We start from the raw sequence: 27,626 nt of genomic DNA, 5'->3' as shown, positions 1-27,626 counted from the left end.
GTGGATTTTAAACTAAACCAACTCCTAAATTCAAAGTAGGAAAACCCCACCTAGGAACGTGTAAAAACTCGTACAAAGTGTATTAAGAGACAAATCCTTTTTTTTAGAGTTCAAAGAACCAGTATGTTTGGCAGAAAGAAGGGGCTAAGCCCATGAACTTTCTGTGGACACACCTCAAGCTGCAGATAGTTTTGTCCCTTCCGTCCGGGTCTCAGGCTGGGCAGAAAGTAGGGTCGGGAGAGTGAGTCACAGGTTCCTGCCCGCCGCTAAGGGATCCGTCGGGGCGGGGCCCGGGATCCTGGGAGTGGGAGCTGGTTCTGAAAGTAAGGTCAGGTGAGTTGGACAGTGGTTCAGCCACCACCTCACTCTGCAACTTAGACAACTCCCTAAACTTACCTGGGTCTCAGTTTGTCCTTCTGCGAAATAGGAACAATCATGTCAGTCCTGTGTCCTGGAGCGTTTGTTAAGGATTCATGCATGAGTGGGTATACGTGTGTCTTGTCGATTATAAAAGTTGCAGTCTGGATATCAATGTGACATATTCACAGGTTAGCAAAGATACCACAATTCGTTCTCTAGAGCAACTCTGCAAGGCAGGTATTGTCCTTATTTTGCAGAAGAGAAAACTGAAAACTCCATGACTTACCCAAGGAATTGACTTCCATTCCTGTATTTCTCCCTTCTGGGCCGGGTGTCCCCCTGAGAAAGACTTCTCTCCTCTGACCCATTAGCGCTGCAGGGAGGGTCTTGAGGGTGCCAGGTTAGTCCCCCATCTCTCTGGTCACCATAGACTTAGACACAGCCCCCACCCCACCCCCCGCCCAGCTATTGTTAATCACCAAGGTTCCTGGGGAAAAAGTGATCCTAAGAGTGCACCCGAGCTGTTTCTGGAGTCCTAGGAATCAGGAAGGATGACAGGTGGGTCAGCAACTCAGGCAGAATCCCAAATGAAGACACAGAAGCTCAGAGAGAGGGGCAGTTTCCAAGTCAGGACTTAAGTCCAGGTCTCTACTCTTAAGAACAGGGCTCTTTTCAGGATTGTTTTTCTCAGAAGAGCTGCTTTGGCTGTAATTTCTAGTCCTTTTCCCTCTCTGCAAAGGAAGGAAGCCAAAAAGGGAGTGGGAGGGGGAATAGCCTAAGACTTTAGAAGGGCAGAAAACCACCAAGTGGGTGGTGCCAGCAAGGCCCCAGTGCCCGCTGAGTCAGTGACCTCCAGGCTCAAATTGGGACGTGTGGTCTGACAACCAATGACTATTTAAATCCTGACTGTGGCCGTTGGGTGCAGGGAGGTGTTGTGCAGAGGTCAGTGACTTTGGGGAAAAACTGACCTATGAATGAATCCAGGCTTCATCACTTTCTAGCTCTCAGCCTTCACCTACAGCCTCTCTAAAATGGGGACAATAGAGCAGTTGTGAGGATTCAATGAGTTAACTGTGAAATTAATGAGTCATGTGTGTCAAGTGCCTGATAGCTATTTATTCTTTCATGGTTTCATCCATTCAATAAAAAATTACCCTACACTGGAGCAGGTGTAGGGCAGCCTGCCAGTGGTGCAGCTACAATGATGAGCGAAACAAATCAGACCCTCATGGAGCTTACAGTTTGGTGAGGAAGCAAGTTGTTGATCAAAATACAGTTAGAAACTGTGATAGGAACAAGAGGGCAAAGTACAATGTGTTTATGAGAGTGAATGTCAGGGGATAGGGTGGGTCAGAGGAGGTTTCCTGAAGAGGTGAGTTGATGAATGGGAGTTAACTAAGCAGCTGGTGGTTGGGAGAAGTGTTGAAGGCCAAGGGAAAAGGTGTAGAAGGTCTAGGCCAACGGTATAGTGGCATTGGGGAGGTGCGGAGCATGGAGCTCATGCTCAGGACCAAACAAATAAGGTGGTACAGGAGAAAGAACTTGGCTTTGAAAGTGGGTCTGTTCTCCAAGAGTCTCTGTTCTTTTCTGATAGTCCCTGAAAGAATGCAAGTTTTGAGGCCTACCTACCTGGGTTTGAATCTTGGCTCTGCCATCTCACTTTGGAGTGTGTGACCTTGAGCAATCACCACACCTCTCTGTGCCGCAGCCACTCTTCTGAGAAATGGGGATGCTGATAGAAGGGCATAAGGTGAGGGGTGAGGATTTAATGTAGCAATTTGTACAAAACGTTCTGGCACATAGAAGCCACTCCATAAATGGTGCTTGGTCATCGCTGCGTGGAGGGCGGTGAGCCTGAGGCAGCAGATCCAGCAGATGCCTTTGGGAGAGAGCTGATGCAAGCGTCTGTGCACTGGGCCAATTGTTCTCTGGCCTTAATTGTAGAAGACTTCCGAGCCGGGCAAGCCTGGTTTCCAATCACAACTGTACCACTTCCTAGCAATATGACCTTGGGCAGGTGACTTCACCTCTCTGAGCCTCAGTTTCCTTATATGTAAAATGGGGATCATAATTGCTTCTATTTCTCAGAGCTGTGAAGATTAAATGAGATAGTAGAGGTGAAGCAGCACAGTGATTGGCACATAGTAGCCGTTGTTGAATGTTAACTGATGATTATTATTATTATTGATATCAGCAGTTACTATCTGTACTAGATGAGATTCTGGGGTTTTGCTTGAAAGTTGTCTGGCAACAGGAGCCTTAGTTTCTCCTTTAGGCAATAGAGATAGACAAGTTGCTTTCAGAGGGAGTTGTGCTGGGCATCTTAATAGTAATATTAAAAAGCACTCACAGTGAGCATTTATTATGTGCCAGCCATGCTTTACATGCATTAATTCATAAATCCTCATAGCAGTCCTATAAATCAGGTCCTATTATTGTCATTATTTTACAAATGAGATAAAGGAAGCACAGAGAGGTTAAGTGACTTGCCCAAGGCCAGCCAGTCAGAAAGCAGCACGACTGGAATTTAAACCCAACCTCAGAACTTGAGAGGGCTTGCTGCTCCTGAGAGGCAAGCCCTCCCTCTTCTACCCAACAGAGTTATCACCTGGAGCAATGAAGTAATTCACTGCCCATAAGTCCCAGGTTTCGAAGGCCAAGCCACATTCCTTTCTCACCAGTTCTAAAAAATAACCCCTGCCTGTTCTCTGAGGCTGATAAAATCAGGGAACAGAACTTCTTCCTCTGCAAGGGAAAGCAAAAAGACATTTAGAGTCACTAGAACTGGGTCCGAGTCCCAACTTTACCACTTAATGGTTCTGTCTTAGCCAAGTCACACCCTCTCTCTGAGCCTCAGTTTCCTTACCTCTAAAATAGGGATGACAGTAGCTCTGCCATGGGGCTGTTGTGAGGAGCAGAGAAAACAAGTCCTGTATAAACTATAAAGTACCATCAGCACAAAGCTTCCTCTCCGTGTTGCTATGGGGACAGCAAGCACTCCAGGAAAGCAGCCGAAGCCAGTATAGCATTCAGCAGGCAAACTGGCATCTCTGGAAACAGTCCTGAATTCGAGTCCCAGACCTGCTTTTATGGCTGTGTGACCTTGGTCAAGTCTGAGCCTCAGTTTTCTCATCTATAAAATGGAGTGAATAATACTGATCTTGTAGAGCCGGAGAGAAAACACAATGAAAGAATGTGTAAAAAAAAAGTGAGCCAATGCCTGCTACAGAGCTGGCAAAACACAGTCTGCAAAGGGAATCTAGGGATTTAAAGCAGAGGGACCAAGGAGAATCACCCTGACCCCTCCACAGCACCTCTGTCTGAGGGCCAGCGGGTGGACAGCACTGTGCTCAGAGCCAGAATGGTCTCCAGCCACTGCTCTTTCTCTGGCATCCTCAGCTCTTGCTGGGTCCACTGCATCTCTCTCTCCCCCTCTCCCTCTCGTCAAACAAGTTCTTCTCCACTGAGCAATCCCAGGGGGCCCCCCCAACCTCGGTTCCAGCCAAGCTGCAGGCTTTCCCCGCCTCCACATCCTGAATCCACAGCCTTTGCATTTGCCATTCCTTCCACCTGGAATGCTCTCTCCTCCCGGAGCGACTTTGATGGGGAAGAGGGGGAGTAGAGTGCTGGAGGGAAAGGATCTGGAATGATGCTCCCCCACCTCCTCACTCCCCTTTCCTGCATCCCCCACACTGCAGGCCTGACCTCCCCCCTCCCAGCGTGGGGGATGAGGCAAGCGCTGGGAGGGGGAGGTAAAGGGGGAGGACTCCGTGAAGGGCCCTCTGTGGGGTTTTTCACCTGCTCTGAAGAGGCAGACGGAAATGAAAGCTCTAGAAAAACGCCTGCCGGTCTGCTCCCGAGGCCCCAGCTCAGTGAAGCCTCCCTGCCTTCCCACTGTGCCATCTTCTCTTCCTCCCCCTCCTCCTGCCGGCAGGTGTCACACAGTCAAGGAACACGGGTGGGCGGCAGGCCAGAAAGACTTGAGTTCAAATCCCATTCCTGCCACTTACCCAGAGAGTGGCCTTAGCAAGATGTTTGGCATGCTTACACCTCATTTCTTTGTAAAAGGACACAAGGATCCCTGTTTCTCAGGCTGCCGTGAGGACTAAGTGAGACCCCAGGTGAAAGTGCCTGGCACAACCAAAGATCTCAGCAATGGAGACAATAGCAATGATAGCAAACACCACAGTGCCTGGGTGTGCCTGGCACAGCTCTCAGTACCTTGCGTATATTAGCCTGTTTACTTCCTGGCTACGATTACTAGCTCCATTTTACAGATGAGAACATTGAGGCACAGAGAGAGTCTATAACTTGCCCAAGGCCACACAGCCAGTAAGAGGCACAGCTTATTTCTAACACTATGGTGATCTCAGTGACAGTTGGCATGCTTATTTGCTTTTCTCTGTACTAACTCTATGCCCTCAGTAAGTACATGTTATTCTCTTTCCTCCCACCTTCAAAATCCTGCTAGAATTTTCCCTCCTCTGTGACATCCTCCAGTCTATTCATTTAAGGAGCATCTATTGTTGATGGCTCTGGCCAGGCTTATGGCTGGGCACTGGGGATCCAGGGATCAATCCACCCAGTCTATGCCCTCGAGTGGCTCCCAAGCTGGTGAAGGGGAAGATATATACATAAAAATAACAGTAAAAGAGGGAGATACCAATTGCAGCAGAAACTGTGAGCTCAGAGAAGCACAGAACTTAACTGGAGGATTAGGGCAGAGTTACAGAAGAGGGGTCATTTGAATGGGGTCTTGAAGGGTGAGTAGGCGTTCCTCAGGTGGAGTTATAAAGTGGATATATAGACTATGATGTACAGGACAGACCCTACAAAGGAGACTGAAGAAATAAAGGCAAGAGAGTAACATGCTGGAGTCAGTTGCATGCCAGGTCTCCTACTGGGTGCTGCAGATATAGAGGTGGAGAGATATTAACTGGGACCTCAAGGAGCTTACAGACTTGGTGTCAGGGGACAGAAAGCAATAAGCAAAGCAAAAATGGCAATATTAAAGAAAAATCCAAAGGGACTTTGGGACTAACAACAACAACAACAAAAAGACCTGAACCTGTCGAGGGGTCAGTGAAGGCTTCCTGGAGGAGTAGTTGATGTCTAGGCTGAGATTTTAAGATCAGAGCCAGATTATGTCACCTACTACCACTCCAGCCCATGTGTAAATTCAACATAAAAACAAAACTAACTATAAAATAAGAGTAAGGAACTCCATTAAACTTCTGATTTTTCCCATGAGGCCTATTTCAGTGGGTTTTTTTACAATTATCAAACATCAAATTATTTCTTAAAAGTAATGTTTTTAGTGCCCCCTGCCTTGCTGGTGCCCTAAATACATGTTTGCTCTGCTCACTGGGTAATCTGACAGAGCGACAGGCCAGAGGGAGTCAGCCAGGTGAGAGGTGGAGGAGGGTGTGGCAGGCAGTGGGAATTTCGCAAAGGTCCAAAGGCCCAGAGGCAAGAGAAAAGATGGCATGTTGGGGGTAAAAAGGAAATCCTTCAATGAGAGCTAGCAAATGGGAAGAGGTAGGGATGGAGTTTTAAACTGGATTCCAAGGGTGCTGGGGAGGCACGGAAGGGTTTTAACCAGGATGTGACATAACCAAATGTCGCTTTTGCAAGATCACTCTGAATATCGCTAGAGACCTTTTTATGCTTTGAATTCGTTCGTTCAAGAGACACCACGTGCCAACTAGGTTTCAAGCACTGACCCAGGTGCTGGGGCTGCAACAGATAATTAAAAGTTCCCCAGATGGAGCAAGACGTGGCAAGACACTGAGTGCCCCCGCTACAGAGGGGCCTGAGTGGATAGAGGCTTGGAGTGTGAAAGTGGATGGCTTTCACAAATAGAAAGCCAAACCCTGTGCTGGACAATGAGGCAATGAGATGGGAGATGGCGCTCAGGGAACTTGCAAGGTCCTTGCATTGGAGAGACCAAGGATTCCTAAGATAGAAGAATAAAGAAATGAAAATGGGAGGAGAGGCAATGGGTTAGGGGTGAAAAAGTCCTGATCCTGTAACCTCCCTAGAAGGTGGCCAAGTGGGCGGAGGGGCAGAGGCCCTGGCCCCCATGCTTTCTTAGCCCTGCTGAGCTCTGCAGCTTGTCTCCTCCTGGCTCTAGAAGTCAGACCAAACCCTGAAGGAGAACAGAGGCGGGTGAGGAGGGGGCGGGCGGGAAACAAGCCCAGGCCTCTCACCCCAGCAGGGCCTTCCTTCCCAGCGGCTGGAGCCAACCCTGCTGAGGAGCCAGAGGTTACAGGGAAGGATTAAGGAGTTGGTTGCTTTTTTACCCAAACTGTGGCTGCATTTCTCTCTCTTTCTTTCTCCCTCTCTTTTTTTTTTAAAGGAAAATGTTCCTGTACACGCACCCGGAGGCTTTTGCAGGAGGCGGCTGTTGGAGAACCGGGAAAACAAGCCAAGAAACAAGAGAGAGGAAAAAGACCACGCCTCGCTTGGCAGATTCCTAATGGCCTAGGAGACCTGAGGCTTTACAGTGGGAGGTCGGTGGGGGCTGGCTCGGGTGGGAGGGAAGGGCAGGCCGAAGGACAGCCACTTGCTGGCCAGTGACCTTGGGCGGGATGTGGCCTGCTTCCCTCTGGTGAGAATGGTGGGGGAGGGGGGCAGGGGCAGGGGCAGGGCTGGCCGGCTGAGGTCACAGGAAGGCCCCTTTCAGCCTGAAACGCGATCTCGGGATGTGGGGCCTGCCAACCTGCAGCGACCCTGGGCCAGCAGAGATGAAAGGCTGCCTGTCCCCAGCTTCCGGACCCCCGAGGCCCCAGTGCCTCAAACCTGAAGGGCAACAAAGCTGCTGCAGCTGGCTGAAGTCGGCTGCTGGGCTCCCCACCACCACCTGATGTCATCCAGCCCTCCCTTCCCTGTTTTACAGAGGACACTCAGGCTCAGAGAGGGCTGGTGACCTGCCCGAGGTCACACAGCAAGTTGGAGGCTGAGCCAGGACTCACCACAAAGTCTTTGGACTCCCAAGTCCCAGCCTCATTCCCTTTCCCAGAAACTTGGCTGCCTGGGGGCTTACCCTGGGGAGTTGGAGAGACCCAGGGTTAGGGAGGACAGTTGGGAGCTGGGTCTGTTTGAAGTCACAACTTAATGTTGATTAAAGTGCTTTTTTTTTTTTAAAGACAAAAAGAACGTTCCCAGCCCCTGCCATGAGCCTGGACTTGCTCTGCTGGCAGGCGAAGGAATGCAGCTCTGGCCGCCACAGCTGCTGGTGGCCAGCTGTGGCCTCAGCTCCTGCTGCTCCCACCCCAGCAGGCACAGGGACAAAGGCCTCTTCTCAGCCTGTCTCCTCCAGCCCCCTGGATCAGTGGGGGCAGAACATTGACCAGGAGGCTCCATCACTGACCAGCTCAATTGCTGTTCCTCTCTGGGCCTTAGTGCCCTTTCTGGAAAATGGGGGCAGAGTCTCTGCCTGACTGACCTCTCAGCACCATTTTGAGGTTCCAAGGAGTTAAAGTTACAGAAATACAGACCTCTCAGCATCTCTTCTGCCTGAGGGTCGGCCTACTCAGAGACCCTCCTGCCTCCAATGCCCCTCCCTCCCTCCCACTTCACCTGGCTAGCCCCAGCTCCCTCAGCTCAGCTCAGCTCAGCTCAGCTCAGCGGGACCATCCCTTACCCTGGGGAGCCCTCCCTCACCTTCAGACCATGCTGTTCCTTCAACGTATTTATCACTGTTATAATTAAATAATTAATTGTGTAATTGGATCTGTCTCCCCACTCAGATGTGAACTCTAGAATAATAATAGCTGACACAAAATGCTGACCCAGTGCCAGAGACTTTCCAGGTATTAACCCAGTTAGTCCCTGTTGTAGTGTTCCCATCTTACAGATGTGGTAGCTGAGACAATGAGAGATTCAGTAACTTACCTGAAGTCACAGCAAGTTGGAGGCTGAGCCAGAACTTAGCACAAAGAAGGTGCAGAATCAGGATTCAAATCCAGACCCCAGACTAGAATCAGTATGCCACTAATAAGGCAGGTTCAGCTTGTTCCCTGGCTATCCCAGCTCCCAGAACATCTGGCATACAGTCAGTGCTCCATTTATGTTGGGTAAATGAGGACACAAACAGGTGATGAATACACAGGAGTATTTGGAGAAGACTAAAGTGCCTTCCAGGAGTGAGTTTTGCAGGTGCTATGTGTGGAGCCAAGCCGTGGTGGGGGGAGGCGGTACCCAATATAGTACTAAAGAACAATTATTAGGCTTCTTTCTGGAACACATAGGCCAAAAACTTGGGACGTCATCTTTGATTCCTCCTTCCACTTCATCTGCCAGAGCCATTCAGTCCCCAGGTTCTGCTTGATGTCCCTCTCTCAGTGCACCCCCTCTTCTCCATCCTTCAACCCCCATCTTTTTCTTGGATTTTTGCAGCATCTCTTACACAGGTGTCTCTGTCTCTAATTTCTCCTCCTTCAAAGTTGTCCTCTGAAAACAAAGCTAATTGTGGGTGCCATCCCTCTTTACCCCCTCCCTCACTAATGAACCTTCATGGCTCCCCATTGCTTTCTGGATAAAGCCCACACTCCTCACCAGGGCTTCTACCACCCAACCCCTGCCTCCACCCCTCCAGTCTCACCTCCTGCCCCACTCCTCCACATGTCCTTTGCCCAAGCTACTCTATATAGTAGATGTTAAGAGCATGGAAGCAGACAGACCTGGGTTCAAGCCTGGCTTTTGCCATTTACTAGCTGTGCGAGTTTGTAAACAAATCAGTTCCCTTCTCTAAGCCTCAGTTGCCACATATGGGAAAATGGGCATAATTATGATAGCTCTTCACAGAATTGGTATAAGGATTAAATGAATACATAAGGTGCTGAGCATAGCCCCTGACACTCCCAATAGTTCCTATAATTCTTATACTTTTCTCTGCTACAAAGAGCACTTCTTACTGTCAGCCTTACTATTCTTTATGACCTAGCTCAAATGTCACCTCTTGGAGGAAATTTTTCTTGATAGTCACACTCTGTTCCCCAAGTGAAATCAGTCTCACTTTGCAGACTCGCTTGCACTTTGCACCTCTGTAAAGCACTTGTAATATGGTTGTTGCACTCTTTCCCCCATGACCCCAAGAGTTCCCAGGGAGCAGGAACAATACCTTCTTGACTCTAGCACAGTGCCTGGCATGCAGCAGGTACTCGAAAGGTGTCAGTGGAATTGAGTGGAGGCACTACTTTCAGTGCCTTTCTTGAGCACCTTGCAGTGAGGAGAGCTGAGTGGTGAGATGGCTGGACTCTGCTGGGACCTGGTTGCCTGAGTCCCACTCCAGCTCTGGTGCGGGGTATGTTGGTATACGTGGGAATGGGAATGAGTGGAAGAAACCCCTGACCTCTGGGCTCTTTCTTCCCGGCAGGGACTCTTCAGTCCTTTAAGGGAGGGAGAGAAGGGAGAGGAGGTGAGGAGGTCCAGGTGCTGAGCAGGGGTGAGGTGGGGCTATAATAGTTGCTGGGCGTGGGTGGGAGCAGGCAGACTCCAGCTGCTCTCAGACCAGGGCCGGGCCTGGCAGGACAGGGCCTCACAACCCAAGTCCCCACCTGCCAGGCCCCGCCTCATCCTGGCACCTGGATTAAGTGACTTTTCAGGCTGTAAAACTCCATCTTGATCTGCAAGGAAGTAGAGTCCACACCTGGCCTTGTCTGGTTGCTGAGCAGGGAGAAAGGGGAGTGTTTCCTTTTATCCTTTTTGTGTCGGTAACCCCTTGCAATCCTGGGCACATCAAAGAAGGTAATACTCTTTGCAAACCCAAGTGAAGGTCACATTATCCCTTGCTGCTTCTGCCACTCCCCCTACTTAAAGCCCTTCTCTCACTGCCCGGTACCCTCAGGATAAAGTCCCAACTCCTAATCCAACCCCTAAAGCCCTGGGAGGTCTGGCCCCTGCCTCCTGTTGGACTTTCACTTCCCTCTCCTCCTGCTGCCGCCTCTTCTGGCCTTTTCTCAGTTCTCCCAGCACACCTTGCCCCTTCTTTCCTCTGGGCCTTCGCGCATACTGTTTTCTCTGTCTTGAGTGCTCTTCCCTATCCCCTGGTGATTTTGTTTCATGTTTAGTACTTTCGATGCCTGAGAAATCTTTGCCTATCCCAAGATCATGAAGATTCTCCCATCTCTATTCTTCTATAAGTTTGTAGTGTCAGCTTTCACTTTAGGTCCATGATTCATCTTGGATTAATTTCTGTGCATTGTCAGCTAGGGGTTGAGACTCATTCCCACTCATTCTTTACAGTTCAGTTTATCTCTCACCTCCCTTGAGAAGCCTTCCTTGACTGCTCCCAGACTAGGTCAGTTCCTCCCACTCCACAGCCCATAGCACCCTCTACTTTCTTGTAGCACTTGTCATAATTGTAATTAAACAATTATTTGTGTAATTTGTTGTTTAACATCTCATCTCCTCTAGTATACTGTAGCTCTCTGAACTCAATACTTGTGACTGTCTTCTTAAAAAACTTGTTACTGCAATATACACTCAGAAAAACCGTACATATCAAAAACAGCTTGATGAATTTTCACAAACTGAACACACTATGTAACTGATACCCAGATCAAGATGTAGACCATTATGACACAAAACATTTTCTGTACCCAGGAGCCCCCTCATGTCCCTTCTAGTCCTGACTGCCTTTTTTTAATCCTTAGATTCTCAGCTCAGAGCCTGGTATTATTAATCTCTCCAAAAAAAAAAAAAAAAACTTTATTGAATGAATGAATTAGTTGGTGATTCTCCTCCAGAGAACTTGACATGGAATCTAACAGCTCTAGCTCCAGCTCAGTGTGACCTTAAGGAGGTCCCTCTGCTTCCTGGGTCTCAGTTTGCTTGTTTATGAAATGGGGGAGGGTGGGATGGAGGGAGATTGGATAATAACCCCTTTGAGGCTTTTTCAGATGTGACATTTGAGGCAGAATTAACCACCCCCCCAGGTTCTATCAATACATTATCAGGAATTATTTTGGTTTCCTGCCTGAAAATGAGGGCCTGGGAGGATTAGAAACCTGATCCATGTAGAGCATCAGGAGCCTGAACCTGAGAGTCAGAAGACCTGGGTTTGAGTCCTGCCCTCACCTCTGGGTGACCTTGGGCAAGTCCCTTCTCCTCCCTGGGCCTCCTGGGTTTCTTCACTTAAAATGAGGCATAGGTTGACCTCAAAAGCTCGACAAAGAGTGATGCTGTCTCCAGGCTTCTGAACACCAGGTTTCAGTTTCGGAGCACGGGCAACTCTGGCTCTGGGCTCCTCCCTGCCAGGCACCGTGGAGGGAGAGGAAAGCACAGGATGTGATAACCACCCTAGCAGAGGGAACTCACAGTCTGGCCAGGGGGACCCAATGTTCAGCCAGGAACCAAGTGGAAAATGGATTGATGGTCCAAGTGATTCTCTACGTGTGGGGCTGAAGAGAGAGGAGCTGGAGTGTTCCAAGTAGGGGTAGGAGACCTGGGGGTGGGGGTGGGGGAAGACAGAGATGGCTTCCTGGGGGAGAAGCCTTTGGAAATTGGCAGGGCAGCCCAGAGATGGGAGGAGGCAGGAAGGAGGAAATTGGGTCCAGGTGACCACAGAGCAGCAACTTGGCCAGGGAGTAGGAGAGGCGGGAGCTTGGGCAGCCGCCCCGCAGCTGAGCCTTGAAGGGGAAGGGGGGCTGCTGCCTCTGCTTTGGCCCTGGGAGGGCGCCATCTTCTCAGGCCACAGGCTGGGAGGAGGGCATAGTTATGAGCTCGGCTAGAGGATCCCCACTCTTAGCAGCCCCCAGGGTCCTGCCCGGCTCTCCTGGGGCGGCAGGACAGAGGGTGAGGAGCAGAGTCAAGCCGCATCCCCCTCCCCCAGCTCCTTCCACAGGGCCTTCCCTTTAGCATGGATCACATTTTCTGCCTCTTCTTGGCTTTACAACCAGGGGGCACTCAGAACATCTTTGCTGAATCCCATTCCTCAGACAGATGACTGAGGCAGAGTGGTTGATAACCAAGGAAGGAAGTGAGTTGTAATTATGCAAATGGTAATAGATAGCAGAGTTCAGAGCTTGACTGCCAAGGTTCAACTCCCAGCTCTGCCACTTATGAGCTATGTGACCTTGAGCAAATCCCTTAACCCTTCTGTGCCTCAGCTTCCTCATCTCTAAAGTGGGATGATAATATGACTTATAACATTGGGTTGTTGTGAGGATTAAATGAGATTATAGATGTAATGCATTTAGACATAAAGCGCTGCCACCTCAGAGACTGCAAAACGAACAGACTTTGGAGTCACTCCTCTAGTCTGAGCCTCAGCTTCTTTATCTCTAACACGGTGCTAATAATTCCTGCCTTTCAGGGCATTTGTGAACGTCAGTAAGGACAGGCTGGCCCCTAATAAGAGTACACCAGAGACCTTTCTCTCCCACCCCCTCCCTACCTCACCATCAGCATGTTCAAGCTCTATTCACCCATCCCCAGCAAACAGCTGCCCCTTGGCCACCCCTCAGGCCTAGGAATCAACCCTGGCAGTGGGGTTTGGACCCGGCAATGACCATTTAGGCTCTGGAAGTAGCTCAAGGAAGTTTATGGTCGGGTACCCAGAGATGGTCTAGAAAGGTGTGGAGATGGGCTCTAGGTGGGCATGGCCTCTTGACCTCTCTGACTCCTCCCTCCAAGAGGAAGGACCCAGCAGAGGAGGCCTAGTGTGGGCCCTCTAAAATGTGGGGGTTCCTGCCTCACTGGTTGCCTGGGTCTAAGGGCCAAACTAATTAAGAATAACTGACAAAGCCGAGTACAGCACATAGCAGACACTTGGGAAATTGTTAGAATGACTGCCATCCATTATCTTTACAACACTGAAAAGCAGGCACTACTGAGCCCATTTTGAAGATGAAGAAACTGAGGCTCAGAGAGGTAAAGTCACTTGCTTGGTGGTTACACAGCTATTATATAAGGGCACAGCTGAGATTCAAAGCTGGATCTGCCTGATGGCAAAGAGGCTGTTAGCCAGGGGATAGGAATCCCAAGGTCACCAGCAGACCCTGTTGGAGCTGGACCAGGAGCCAGATGCTGGGCTGGGCGTGGTGAGGTCCCAGGATGATGACCAGGTCCACTCAGGATAGAGAGGTTTAATTTACCCTCAGAAACCTGCCTGTGAGCCCAGCTCATGGCCATCTAGTAGCATTCTAGCTAAACTTATTTTTTCACTCTACACCCATTTGCACAACCCTCCCATATGTGGAGCCATATGCTGGACCCTGGGGACCCTGGATGAATCAGACTTGGACTTGCCCTCCAAGTGCTGCTGGTCTGGTAGGAGAGGCAGATACACAGCTAGAAAACCTTACTATAGGATGAGGTGGATGAGGGTTTAAGCACATGAGCTGTGGCAACCAACTGCCGGGATTTGAGTCCCAGCTCTGTCTCATTCTCTTCAGAAATTGGGCCAGTCACTTAACCTTTCTGAGCCTCAGTTTCCTATGTATGAAATGGGGATGATGATAACATACTTCTTTATAAGACAGCCATGAGTATTAAATAATAGCATGAACATGGAATGTTTATATAAAAGGCTAGCACATAGAAAGAAATATCCAGTGAGTATTAGCCATCTTTAGTGAAGCGTAATGAGGGCATAGGGGAGAAACCTATTCTTATTGGGAAACTGGGGTCAGGAGAGGCTTCTTGGAGGAGGGGATATCTATATTGGGTCTTGAAGGATGAAGCGTTCACCTGGATAAGTGGGGGAGGGCATTCCAGGAGGATGTACTTCAGGGACAAAGGGCCAGAGGTGCGGGAGGATATGACCTGTTTGGGTGTGGCTGAGCAGAGTCAGCTGGGAGGAGTGATAGGAAATGAGGCTGGAAAGGCGGTTTCAAGGGCCTTGAGTGCCTGGCTGCCGAGTTTGGACTTTAAAGGACTGGGGACAGATCAGGACTGTAAGAGCTGGGAAGGGACATGATTGTGCCTATTTTAGGAAGATGATTCTAACTGTAGTGTGGAGAGTGAACCGGAAGGGGAGAGACTGGATGTCGTGGAGTGGATCTGAGCGCATGCTCCCGTGGGTTAAAGTCCCCAGGGGGCTCCCCACCGGCCTGCGAATTGGGCTCTGACCTCTCTTACTACCCACCTGCCCATGTGCTCTTTCCTCTGCCTGGGACACCTTCCCCTTCCCTTCGCCGCCTAATTCCTTGTCCTCCCTCAGGTCTCAGGTTGGCCGTGCTTTCTCCTGAAAGCTCTTCTAGGCACTCCAGGTCTAGATCAGGTCCTCCTATTCCCACTCTGTATTTGTGGACTTCCCTGGAGTGGACTCTGGACGAGGACATGGTCTGTGTGGTCCTGCTCATGGCTCCACTGACAGGGCCCAGCAGAGTGCCCAGCGCCTAGGGGGCGCTCCACCCACAATCGGAGGAATGACTGAACCAGTGGGTGAAGGGACAAGCCTGTTAGGGGGCAGGTGTGATAGTCTAAGTGAAAATGATGGGGTCTGCAGTGCGGTGAGGAGAGAGAAGCCAGTGAGAGAATTGACAGGACACATGATTGATGAGAGGAGAGCACAGGGGGAAAAGAGAGTTGGTGATAACTCAGAGGTTTCTCCCTCCGAGAGCCCTGGTGCCTTTAACCAAGATAGGAAACATGGATGGGGGCGGAGGTGGGGCCCTGGTGCGGGCTGTTCTCTGGAATGCCGTTCCTCCCTGTCTCCCCACTGGTGACTGTCAATGTCTGTGACTCTGTCAAAATGTTGCCTCCTCAGAGAGGCCACGCTGACCACCCTAGGTAGGCTGGCCCCCTACAAATTACTCTCCACCATCATACCCTCTCCATTTGCTTCCCAGGCCTCATCATGACTATCATCATATGTCTATTGATTTCTATTTTGTTTACTGTGTGTCTTTCTCAATAGACGGGAAGTTCCACTAAGGCAGGGCTTTTGCTTGTTTTATTGACCACGTATCCCTGGCAGGATCCCTGAAACACAGTAGGTGCTCAAAACAAGATTTTTTGGTACAAATAAGTGAAGGAAGGAAGGAAGGAATGAAGGCCTTGAATGCCATGATAGAGAATTTGACTCTTAGACTCAAGGGAATGAGGAGCCATGGAAAGTTCTTAAGGGAGGCAGTGTCAGGATTCAGCTTGTGTTTTAGAAAGCTCACCCTGGGGGTTATGTTGAAGACAGATTGGGGAGGGAGGCACGGGGGAATGGAGGAGCCACTGGGGGAGACAAAGGCAGTACCTGGGGCCAGGCTTGGAAGCCCCCCAGCCTGTGGGGGCCCGGAGCCCCTCCCTATCCTTCCCCACCCCCCAGCCAAGCCTGTTGTCTCAGAGCCCAGCAGCGGGGCGGTGGGAAGAGCAGGGCTGGCAAAGCTGACACTCACTAATCACAGCCCTCACCCCGGAGCCGCACTGACTGTCTGGTCTCCATGGAGACACGGCAACCTCCGGCCACTTGTTAATGGCAGCTCAACAAGGCTGCAGCAATGGGGACGGGCCTGACCAGCGTGCCCCAGCCCTACACCACCTGTCGCAGCCTGGGCTTCTGCAGCAAACCCCAGGGGCCCCTAAGTTGGGGGACAGAACTGGAAGTCTGGTGGTTGCGAGGCTCCCCCCACCCCTCCGTGGCCCCACCTCCCTTGGCACTGCCAAGCAGTGAGAGGGCAGAGGCAGCCTCTGCCCTGGCTGACTCCTCCGCAGGGCTGCTGGGAAGCTGAGCTCATGCAGGTCACCCAGGCAGGGCCAAAGGGCTGGAGGGGGATGGTGAGGAGAGTGTGTGGGGGGGACCTGCCTGCATCCCACACACGAGAGGAATGGAGGGGAGGGCACTTCGCCTGCCCTGACAAACCTCTGCTCTGCTAGCCCGAGGCAGGGACCCGATTGGGAACCATCTGTCCAGAACCTCTTCCCTAGTTTGCTGTCACTACATCTGAAATCTGAAATGCCACCATTAGCAATTCATTCCTATGGGAGGCGGCGTGGCATAGCACAAAAAACACTGGCTTCACAGTCAGGCAAAGCCTGTATGTAAGGCCTGGCTCTCTACCTCTGAGCATTGATCTCCCCATCTATGAAATGGGACACTGACTGCACCCACATTGACACACATTCGAACGTGCACATTTCTCCCCGCGGACTCTGACTTATCCTAGGAGCCTGAGCCTGGTACCTGTGACTCCTCCTCCCAGAGGCCCTCCTTCAACCGCGCAGATGAGCTGGGTGTCTCCTCCATTGTCCCCAGGGCTGTTCCCTCAGCATCCACTGCCCTCCAGTAACCGTCTGTCCCACATTTGTCCTCCCCACAGATTGCCCTCCAGGGCGGGGCAGAGCGAGTGTCAGGAGGGGTTTGTCCAATAAAGGAGGTGGGTTGGGGAGAGCCTCCCGCCCTCTGCCCTTTGTCCTTCTTCTGCAGAGAGTGCTAAGCCCCTAGAGCAGTGCTTAAGGGCCTCCTTTCCCTCTCTCCTTCATACCTTTGTTTTTCCATCTGTCTCTCCATCCAGACATCCTGCAAACACTCCCTGAGTGGGACCTCTGAGAAGGCCCAGAAATGACCCCAGCAAACAGGTGAGGCAGAGGCCAGATACCTGCACACACCCGTGCCAACCGGGACCTTCTGACAGCTGCCTCCCCCAGCCGTGTTTCTTCTTGGTCACTCCCTAGGCAACATTCCAAGCTGAGAGGGCCCTTGGAAATCATCCGGTCTAATCCAGCGCAGTCAGATGAAGAAACCAAGGCCCAGAGAGAACTGTGGCTTTCCCAGATCCCACAGCAGCTCTGTTTTTGAGTTGACAATGTACCAATTATGTGGGCCTGCTTGGGAGGTGGCTTTTGGCTCTCTTGGTTCTGCTGACAGCTGTGTTCCCAGTGGCAGCTGGAATGCTGGTGGGAGGCCCATCTGGCCTTTGCACCCTGACTCCCCAGGGTAGAACCAGGTGGCTCTGGGGGGCCCAGGGCCGGGAGGGGTGTGGGGGAGCCTCAAAGGGGCAGCCAGGATACCAGCGGGAACATGGGATGACTGGAAGATGAAGGAGGCAGCATTGATTCTAGAGACTAAACGAGGAGCCTTGAGCTGCTGTCTCAGCTCTGCCACACTCACTGGCTGGGCAACTTTGGGTGCATCATTTGAACTCTCTGAACCTTAGTTTTCTTATCTGTAAAATGGTGCTACCTTTGTACAATGAAAACATCTTGTCAATGGAGACAGCCATACAGAAGTGAGGAATTTTTAACTGTTGAACTGAAAAGCTGAGTCTCTGAAAGGGGAAGGGACTAGCCCGAGGTCACAGGGTGAACACACGTTGCCCTCCCATGAGTTCTCCACGCCGAATTGGAAACAAGGTTTGGAAGCTGGAAGGAGCGTCCAGATTAGACTGTTCAGTTGCTGAAGGAGGAGGAAACAGTACCAGAGGCGAGGGTAGCAAGTTCCCCAAGGTCACCCAGTGAGTCTGGGGCCAACGTGGGCCCAGAGCCCGGGCTGGGCACGAAGTCCCCCTGCCCAGCTGCCTCGCTTGCTCATCCAGCCCCCTTGGTTTTGTCTCCCCCAGTGAGTGGGCGCAGAACGGGCCCAGCTTCCTTCCTGCCGCCCTGCCCGCCGTCTGCCACGTTGGCAGCCGCCCGCAGCCTTCTCGCCCCTGCTGCTGCTGCTGCCGCTGCTGCTGCGGCATCAGCCGAGACCAACCCGCAGAGAGTTTGCCCAGAACAGCCAGGGCTGCAGGAGCCCGGGCTGGGCTGGCTGACACTGCCAGACAGGAGGGAGCGAGCCAGCCGGCAGAGGGAGGGAACAAGGGCTGAGCCAGCCCCTGACCTTCTTAGCCCTTCCCCACCCTTACCAGCCAAGAAAGGGAGGCAGGAGACTGGGGCTGGGGGCTTGGGGCTGGAGTGTCTGTGTGTAAGGTTCGGATAGCTGAATCTGCCCGCGTGCACCCTGACGCATGCAGGGCGGAGCATGCTGGGGGTGATTTGTGAGTCTGTGTTTGCCTGGGTGCGCAGGTGATGCTGTGTGTGTGAGTTTGTGCTTGTTTGTGCATACCCGGGGGCCACTGCATGTTTGCGTAAGCACAAGGGAAAGCTGTGTGTCCTGAGTTTGAACACATGTCTGTGTTCAGAGAGATGCTGCGTCTAGCAGTGTGTGCACATGGAAGACGACTGTTAGTGACAAGAAATCCTTGTGTGCACAAAAGGCTCGGCATCTGTGTCTGAGTTTGTGCGCTTACCTCATGTCTGGGTGCGTGGGGCCCCTGTGAATTTGCAATTGTGTACAAGAGGATAACGCCGTAAGTGTGAGTTTGGGCTCATCTGTGTGTGCCCAAGGGACAGTGATTGTGCGTGCACGGCGGAGCACTGCCTGCAGCTGGGATTTTAGGTGGGTGCTCAGGAAGACACTGTGGAACAGTGTGGACTGGTCCAAATGTCCAGGACATGGGCGCAGGGTGTCTCTGTGCCCGGCAGACTTTGTAAGTTTGCTGATCTCTGGCGATGCAAGGGATCACTGTGTGTGACTGTTGGTGCTCGGCTGTGTGTACAGACAACAGGCGGGGTTGTGTTCCTGGGCTTGCATCCGCACAGGGCAGCAGTCATGGTGGTGATGGTGGTGGCTGTGCTGGGCAGGAAAACAATATGCTAAGGGTTTGCACTTGTTTCTCTGCTCGGCAAGGCCCTGTGTGTGACTGTGTTTGTGCGTGTCTGTGAGCACCGTGTGCTGGAAACTGCGTGCTTCTGAGTCTGTGATAAGCTGAGTGTAGGAAGTCGAGGGTTGTGGGGGAGGACATGGCTGTGTTTGTACTTGTCTGTGAGCCTGGGGTCAGATGCGCTCCATGTGCTACCTCCTGTGTGCACAGGTGGCCGCTATGTCCACCCGTGTCTTTGTGTGTTTGGGTCGTCTGAATGTGCACAGGAGGAGGACATGGAGGGGGGATTTGAGTGCGTGCCTGTGCAGGCCCCTTTAACGTGGCAAGTCTAAGAAATGTCGGCCTTCTTGGCAGCAAATCTGGGCTTGGTTCCACTGGGGGTGTCTGCAGAGAGGGGCTCTTAGAAGGGACGTGCTTGAGCGAGAGAGACAGGAAGGGAAGGGGGGGCCAGCCCCAGCTCGGGGTTTCCAGGAGGGAAAGCCAGACATTGGAACTTGTCAACGCTACCTCCTTCCCCGCCCCCACCGCCCCGACTGCTGCCTCCCCTCCTGGCGCCTGAAGGCTGCTGGCAGCCGGACAGACAGACAGACAGTGCACACAGAGACTGTCTCACCAGCACAGAGACTGAATGTGAGCCCCTAAATACACAAGCCTGGACGCCTAAGGTCCAGAGAGGGCAGAAGACATAGCTAAGGCTTGGGGAAGCACGTGTGTTTATATGTGTTGGGGGCAGGGGGTGCTGTTGGCCTCTGGTGCTTTAATCCTGACTAGAGCTCAGGCCTGGGAGGGGGAGGAGGCAGGGGGAAAGCCTCTGAGGAGGGGGCTCTTATTACTCTAATCAAACTCCCTCCCTGTTTATACAACTGCTGCAGTGTCTTTGAGAATCTCATTGCCTCAGACATCACGAACTGCAACTCTCTCTTTGTTAGAAGCAAAAGAGAGACCTAGAGAGGGGCAGCACCTGGTCAAGGGTACCACAGCAGAGTTAGGACTAGAACCCAGGGCTTCTTCTTCCCCTAGCTGGGTCTGCAGTGCACGCTGGCCAGTCCTATCCTATCCCGTCCCCCTCCCACTTCTTCAGGATATGACAAGGACCTCTTGCTTTTTTCTTTTTTTTTGGTCCCAAGTGATGTCTGTCTGCTTGTTAGTCTGTATATCACAAGGGCTCCAACACACTCAAGGGCAGAAGAACCTGGGAGAGAAGAAGAGAGTTTGGTTCTGGGCCAAGGGCTACTGGGGAGGTGGGGGTGGGATGGGGAGATGGAGAAATGGAAGGAAAGGAACTCAAGAAGAGAGGGAGGAGGGGAGGAGAGCAAAGCCGGGAGGGGATGGGGGCAGATCTGAGAAGCAGAGACTCTCCTTCGGCTCCACCTCTAGCCTGGGCACCAGGGGTGAACTTGAGCTCAGAGGGAGTCCTGCCCCTCGCTGGGATGGGGACTCCAGGATTTCTCTAAGGCCTGGACTCAACCCCCAAACCCTGGGGGCAGCAGCATTCTGGCTGCATGTGTGGTCAGAGGTGACCACATTCACCTTGTGAGAAAAGAGCTGCGGGGTGGTGTGGGCGTGAACCTGAGTATGAATTGACTTAGGGTGTGTGGCCTCTTTGGAGCACGGGAGTTGGGTGTGTATGTGAAGTTGTGAGTGTGACAGGACTCTGTGTGTACACCTGTGAACGTATGGCAAACAGGCTTGGGCTTCACTGGGTGGGGGAAGGATTGTGGGAAAGTGTGTGTCTGTGATACTCAGAGAGAGAAATTTTACCCTGAGGGAATAGTTGTGTGCCTATGTGTGTGAGTGTGTGTGTGTGTGTGTGGTGGGGTTGTGTGCACTATACGCTGTTGTGAAGGCTGTATTCCATATATGCAGGTAAGTAAACTATATAGCTATGCACAGTGTGTGGTGGGGGGCTGGATCTGTGTGTGTGACTCATGTGTTTGAATTGCATAAGTATTTATATGTAGAACTGCATATGTGTGCAGCTTTGTACACATATGTGATTGTTTTGAGGTACATAGTGGAGTTGTCTGAGTCTTGACTCTGGTATGTGCAGATGCGTGTATTTGTGGGGCAGTGAATGTCAGGGAGCTGTTCACATGTGCGGTTGTATATTTTGGTGGATTGGGTTAAATGTGTGGTTCTTGAAGCAATACTTGGTTTATTTATTTTTTTGTTCATGGGCAAACTTTCCCTACCAGAATGTAAACTCTATGAGGGCTGGAATTTTTGTCTATTTTGCTCACCAAACCCTTAGTGTTTGGAACTGTGCCCAACACACAGTAGGCACTGAATCATATTTCTTGAATGAATGATGGAGTCCATGTCTGCTCGGCTAGGTGTGGGAAGTGTGTTACATGTCTGGACTGTGTGTGCATGTATCTGTGTGTGAATGGATACATTGTGTGTCCAGGGGTGTGAGGTTTCGGGTATAAATGGCACATGAACCGAGAGTGTGCACAGATGCGTGTGTGTGTGTCTAAATCCACCGCGCTTAACTGTACGCCTGAAGCTGTGACCCTTAGGTGAGCACTGGGAGTATTGGGGGATGTAGCTGTGTGCGTGCACAGTTGTGTGTGCATGTGCAGGGGGGTGGGAAGGCGCTGTCGGCTTCTCCCAGCCTTCAGCACTCACTCAGCTTCACCCCAGGTCGCCTGCTGCGAAATGTCAGTGGCAGAGAAGCTAAAAATATCCGCTCTCCTCCTCCCGCTCACTGCTTGGGCTGATGGGGCTGTGGGGCCCCAGCAGGCCCCTTGGGCCCTGGAGGGAGGAGGAACTGCTGGGTGAGGGGCGGAGTGTGGGGTAAGATAAGGAGGCCCTCCTCAGCACACACCCTCCCCCCTTCCTCTTGGGCTCCAAGACCAGGCCCCAGGCTCACCTCTGTCAGGAAGCCCTCCAGGACCCCCCAGGAGCGGCCACATGCTGGTATGTGTGTGTATGTGTCTGCCTATGGTGTCCAGAACTGACTGGGAGGGAGATATGGCCTCCATCAGACCAGGGGTCATCTGGGCAGGATAGGGCCTCCTCTGGCAGTCCAGGAAGGCACTTGGGAGGACAGAGCTTCAGATCGGGGGCTCCTGGGGATGAGCTGTACCTTTCCTCTCAGTGCGAGGGCTCCCAGGGAAAGAGCTAGTGGTGTTTCTTCCCTAGCACTGAGGGTCAGGAGTGTAGGCCAGGCTGTATGAGTTCATTTGGAGCTGGTCCTGGGGCCACTAGGGCCCTCTGACTCCAAGGCACATCTGCTGCTACTCAGGGCTTGTGGGCAGGGAGGAGTCTCAGCTCTGCCCACACCCTAGGCCGGCATGTGTTTGTGCTACGGGTATTTGTGTGGGTGCGGGTGGGACATGTCAGGGCCCGTGGTCCTTCAGGGACCTGTGTCTCTTCACATATTGGGCTCCTGGGTGTGTCTTTGCTTATGTCAGTGGTGTCAGCAACTGCCTGCCTTGAGCATTGTGGGCAATCAATAAAAATTTGGGGAGTTTTGTGTTTCTCTGTGTGCATGTGGGTAACTCCATATGTGAGTCTGGGTTTCCTCCTTTCATCATGCAGACCTACAAACTCTAGTTGGAATGAATTGTGCTAGTGTAAGAGCTGCTGGTGTTACCACGTGGGGGTTTCAGTGTGTCAGCCTGTTGGAGTGTGTGTTTCTATCAGATGGTCAATGCCTTTTTGTCCCCTGTATCAAGAGGTCTGTGGGTGTGTCTGCATGTTGGGGTTTCAATCACTTGATTACTGCATTTCTGTGTGTTTGTGTGTGTCTGCCTGGATGTCATTATGTCAACGGGCATCTCTGTGCCTGTGTGTGTGCCTGTGTCAGTTTGATTTTGTGGGTCTGTGTGTCCATGTGTCCCAGTGAGTGTTGGAGTTGTCTGTGTGAGTTGAAATCTGTGCACAAACTGGGCACCCCTGCCCCCCAGCCCTGTCTTAGTCTCCCACCATTTCTGTGTTGAAGGCCTCAGGTTGTGTGTGTGTGTGTGTGTGTGTGTGTGTATGTGTGTACATCAACTTTCTCCAGCCCCAAAGCCTCCAGCTCTGAGATCTGCCCTCCCACTCTCTCTCCCGTTGGACTCGAGGTGGGAGCTGAAGCAGAGGGCAGGCAGGCAGGCACAGAGCCCACCACAGCCGGGGGCCAGGGCCAGGCTGCCACCAGGGCACTGCCTCAGCTTTCCTCCAAGCAAGCGGTAAGCCAGAGCCTCGGTTACATGTAAACACCAGCTGTGTCAAGACAGCGCAGCTTCTTCTAGGTCAACAGACAGCTGTGGGGTTGCTAGGCAACTGCCTGGCTCCCCCCTCTTAGACTCCCCCTCCCACTGCCTCTACCTGCAAATCCTCTGCTGTCTCCCCCGACCCCAGGATACCACCACGCCCCTCTGAGCCAATTAAAACAGTGGGGCTGAGAGGGTAAGGGGTCAAGGCTGCTTAAAAGGGGGCTCTGGGACTGGGATCAAGGTATAGGAAGATGTAACCCTTCCAGTGCCACTGCCCCCTCCCCTCAGTCTTCAGCACACTCCTCCAAACCCCCACCTCACCAGTCAGACTAGGGCAGAACTGGCGTGATGATAACTGATGGTCTCCCAACCCCACACGTCAAGCCAGAACTGGAGAGATGCTGGAAGCAGATGGAGAGTGAGTGGCGTAGACTGTATTAGCGATTGGTCAAGTCCCTCCCCCTCCTCAGCCAGGCCTGGGGAAGACTAGCTGGAGGGCCCTCTAACAATAAAAGAGTTAAGTTCCCCTTTATTTGGCTCCCAGGATAACTACCCTCATTTCCAAGGCAGCACCTGAGCTCCCAGCTACCGAGCCCAGTTGGTGCCCGCGTCCAGGCCAGGCAGCGCCCGAATCCCCCCAGGCCGTCATCCCGCGCCGCCGGCTTTCACCCGGCCTGGGCCACCTCTGGGGGTCCCGCAGCCCCGGGCCTCCCGACTGCCCCAGGTCCCTGGCGGGGGGCTCTGGCCCTGTGAGTGGGGTGCGTGGGCCGAGTCGCTGGCCGGGGCGATCCGGGAGGAGCCTGAGGAGGAAGGCGTGGGAGGAGGGAGCAAGGCGGGCAGGGGGCAGCGCCCGTGGCCGCTCCATTAGTATGCGGCCCTGCTCTGCTCGCCATGGCAACCGCTCCCCCCGCGCCGCGCCGGCCGGGCAGCCCCGGGCACAGCGCGCACCTTTCCTCCCACAGGTGGCGGCGCGCACGCACGCACGGGCACGCACACTCGGGGCGCCTGCGGGCGAGCCGTGGGCCCCAGGTGCGCTGGGCCGCCCACCCCCGACTCCCGCTCCCGCCTCCTGTGGGCGTGTCCCCAGGTGCTCCAGAGTGAGCCCCCCCCGGGGGGGGTGTACCTGAGGATGTTCTGCCTGTGCCTGGGTGTGTCCCCAGCGTGCCTGTTGTGCCCCTGTCTCTGATTGTCCTTGAGGGTGTTTGCCTGTGCTCATTTGCCTCCTTATTCCTGAATGTACTGACTCGGAGTGTGACTGCCATGGTGTAACTGAGTGTGCCTGTGCCTTTGTATATCTGTGTTCGAGTGTGTGATTGTGTCTGCTATCTTTGTGCCTGTGTGTCTGTATGTCCCTGAAGGTGTGTGTATGTTTGTGTCGATGTGTGTGCCCATGGCCCTGGGTTTCCCTCTGGAAAAATGCTCCGGGTATGCCTGTGACTGTGTATGTGTATGTGCCTGGATAAGTATTTGTCTGTGTGTGTGATTCCTTTGGTAGTTGCATGTGACCCTCGGTGTCAGGAATCCTTGTGTGTTTGGGGTTGCAGCTGTGTGTTGAATTGTGTACCTGTGTGTATGTCCTGTGAATGTCCCCAAGAACCCATCTCTCCATGTATGTCATTGTGCTTTCCTGTGAGCACCCTGAGTACGTGTCCTGGAGTGTGGCTGTGTGTCCAGGGGCTGCTGGCTCTGTGCCCTCCTCAGCTTCACTCCCTGCTGCCTGAGTGAGCCGACACCTGCTCCCTGAGCACTGGGCCCCCTCCTCCCACCTGGCAAGGACAAGGAAGGACATGCAGACAGAGGCAGACATGGAGGCAGAGATAGACTTGGAGGGGGACACAAAGAGTCAAGTAGGCTGGAGTGGTGGTGACCTAGAGTCATATGATCAGCCTCAGAGCCCAAGATCCAGAAGAGAGAAACAGAGATGCCAAGATCCGGACATTAGAGAGAGGGAGACCCAGAGTCACACAGAGATGCAGAGCACCAAGTCTGGAACTGCCAAAACAGACCAGAGATCAAGGATGTGGCTCTCTGGCCTCCCTCCCTCTTTCTCCTTCCCTTCCTCCCACTCTAGAGTTTTCAGCCCCAGCTGTGCCTCCTCCACATACCCAAATCGGAATTCCCTTGGCCCTGGAAGTTTGTGCCCTGGGACTAGAACTCAGCCTCCTCCTTGAAGCAGCTGGCTCTGTGTATGTGAGTGTGTGTGCGCGCACGCACGCACGCGCGCATGCATGTGCACATGCCACCATCTATATGCTGTTCTGGGCTGGTTCCTCCTTTGCACACAGCCCTCCCCCATCACCTCCTCCTCCACACACGCACACACATACACACACTGTCCATATTTTCACTGGCCCACATCATACACACCTTTATACACATGCCAGACTCACTGAAACCTGGAAGCATGCCCTGGGTCTCCCTCTCTCAAACACATCTGCACACGGGGCTGGAAGATTCACCATGCACACAGCCAACTATCAAGTCTCACCTTCCTAAGCTCTCCTAGCCAGTCATTCACCCCTCAGCAGCCCCTGAGGGGTTCCCAACCCCTGCCACCCACAGGGAAAGACGTAAGACCAAATTTGTCAATTCCTTATACACACAAAGGCAGGGACCTCATTTGTCTTGTTCACTGTTGTATCCCCAGGTGCCTGGGACAGTGCCTGGAATCTCATAGGTGCTTGAAGGAATGTATTTACACAGTGTCTCTAACAGTCACTGAGAGAACCCATGTTAACTTGTAGCCAGCCACTCAGTGAAAAACACTGATGGATGGCACAGGGTACACACAAGGTTTCTTTTGCACATCTAGGACAAGACATTAAATATAGGTGTATGCATGTGGGTGGCTGCTGCTCATGTGCAAACACTCAGCACAACAGCTAGATTAGAGGTTCTCAACTTTGGCTGCACATTAGAACCACCTGGGGAGCTTTTAAAAATCCTGATGCCCAGGCCCCACCCAGACCAATAAAATATCTAGGTTGAGAACCACGGATCTAGATAAATGGACTTGAAAATATTGACCCAAGGATTATTACCAGGGATGGGGATAGACTGGGTTTTCATTTTGAACAGGATAATGAAACAGACTCCTGATGGAAGTTGCTTGGGTTTCAATCCTGGTGTCACTACTCTTTGAGTGGTCTTTGTAAATTACCCCTCTGCACTTGAGTTGCCTGCAAGGATAATAATTATTACAATAAAGCCTCATGGTATTGTTGTGGGGATGGAATTATTTTGTATATATGTATTTAGTACATGGAAAGTGTTATATAATTATTTCCTATTCTTATTTCTATCATTAAAGTTTTTTATTATAGGATGGATTAATTTTTATTTCTTTGTGTGTGTGTGAATTAGGTTTACTTATTTATTTACTTTTAGAGGAGGTACTGGGGATTGAACCCAGGACCTTGTGTATGCTAAGCATGTACTCTTATCACTTGAGCTATACCCTGCCTCCCTCCCTAGGATGGATTAATTTTTGGATGAATTTTGTCAGCGAGGTTTTTTTCTCTCCTTTGAATTGTTATGAAAAAGTAAGGGCTTGGAGCCGGGTTCTGGGCCAACCTACTTCTGCCACCTCCTGTGTGATCTTGGACAGGTCACTACTCCTTGTCGCTGAATCTGTCCTCTCATCTGTAAGTGAGATGAATGTTTCTCTCTACCTCAAGGATCATCTTGAGGAATAAGCACCTCAGGGAAGTGTTTAATAAATGGTGGCAAAACCCAAATATCTAGGAGCCACATTACCTTGATGTGTTCTGGGATCAGGTGTGGGACTAAGGCTGTTAAGGCCCCAATTTCTGAAAACAACAGATCAAAACAGGGTGACCCCCATCCCTGGTCCACCCACCTGGGCAGAGTCTCTGCTGCCCTTCCCCCAGAGCCCAGAAAACCTTCCATCCCAAAGGCTGGGCCCTTGGACCCGGCAGATCTCCCGAGTCTGCTCTCCAAAATACACCTCAGCCCTTCGTGTCCTGTAAGCTTCAGAGCTCTAGGCTGAGACCACACCCCTTCCTGAGCTCCGTTCTCCCCAGAAGCCTTCCCTTAACCTCTCAAAGAGTCCCCATTCTGACCAAGCCTCCCTCCCAGCCAGTAAACCAGAAGGCCTTCTCTGGATTCCATCATTCTCCTGGTGCCCTTCACTTTGCAGTGAATCCCCGGGCCTCCTACAAAGCCCTCTTCAAGTTACAGAGCTCTGTGCTGAGCTGTCATCACCTCCCTAGGCTCCCATTTCCTTCCTGGGTCTCCCCTCCCCTACCCCAATTCTCGGGCACACAACCCTTCACTGTCTTTCCTCCCCATCTTGTAGAGCCCCTTCTACTGAACAAGCTCCTCACTGTCCCCTTCCCTCACTGTGTACCCCCCGCAGCCCTCAGCCCCCCTTACCAGGCCCCACCCTCTGCCCAGCCCCCCTCTGCCCAGCCCACCCCACCTGGACAGCTCCCCCAAGTGTCTTCCGCTTCTTCAGAAGCCG

The 27,626-nt window shown here is 52.2% G+C and overlaps 1 long non-coding RNA gene across 1 annotated transcript; it reads left to right on the top strand.

Moving 5' to 3' along the window:
* The first annotated feature begins 213 nt into the window (after positions 1 to 213).
* LOC116156801 (uncharacterized) lies at positions 214 to 8,094 on the top strand. The gene is made up of 3 exons (XR_004140658.2): positions 214 to 333; positions 6,719 to 6,872; positions 7,509 to 8,094. It is a non-coding gene; the product is annotated as an uncharacterized LOC116156801 (long non-coding RNA).
* The last annotated feature ends 19,532 nt before the right edge of the window (positions 8,095 to 27,626 follow it).

This window comes from Camelus dromedarius, chromosome 14 (genome assembly GCF_036321535.1).
Source record: "Camelus dromedarius isolate mCamDro1 chromosome 14, mCamDro1.pat, whole genome shotgun sequence".
Lineage (NCBI taxonomy): Eukaryota > Metazoa > Chordata > Mammalia > Artiodactyla > Camelidae > Camelus > Camelus dromedarius.
This window is presented reverse-complemented; position numbering and strand designations above follow the sequence as displayed.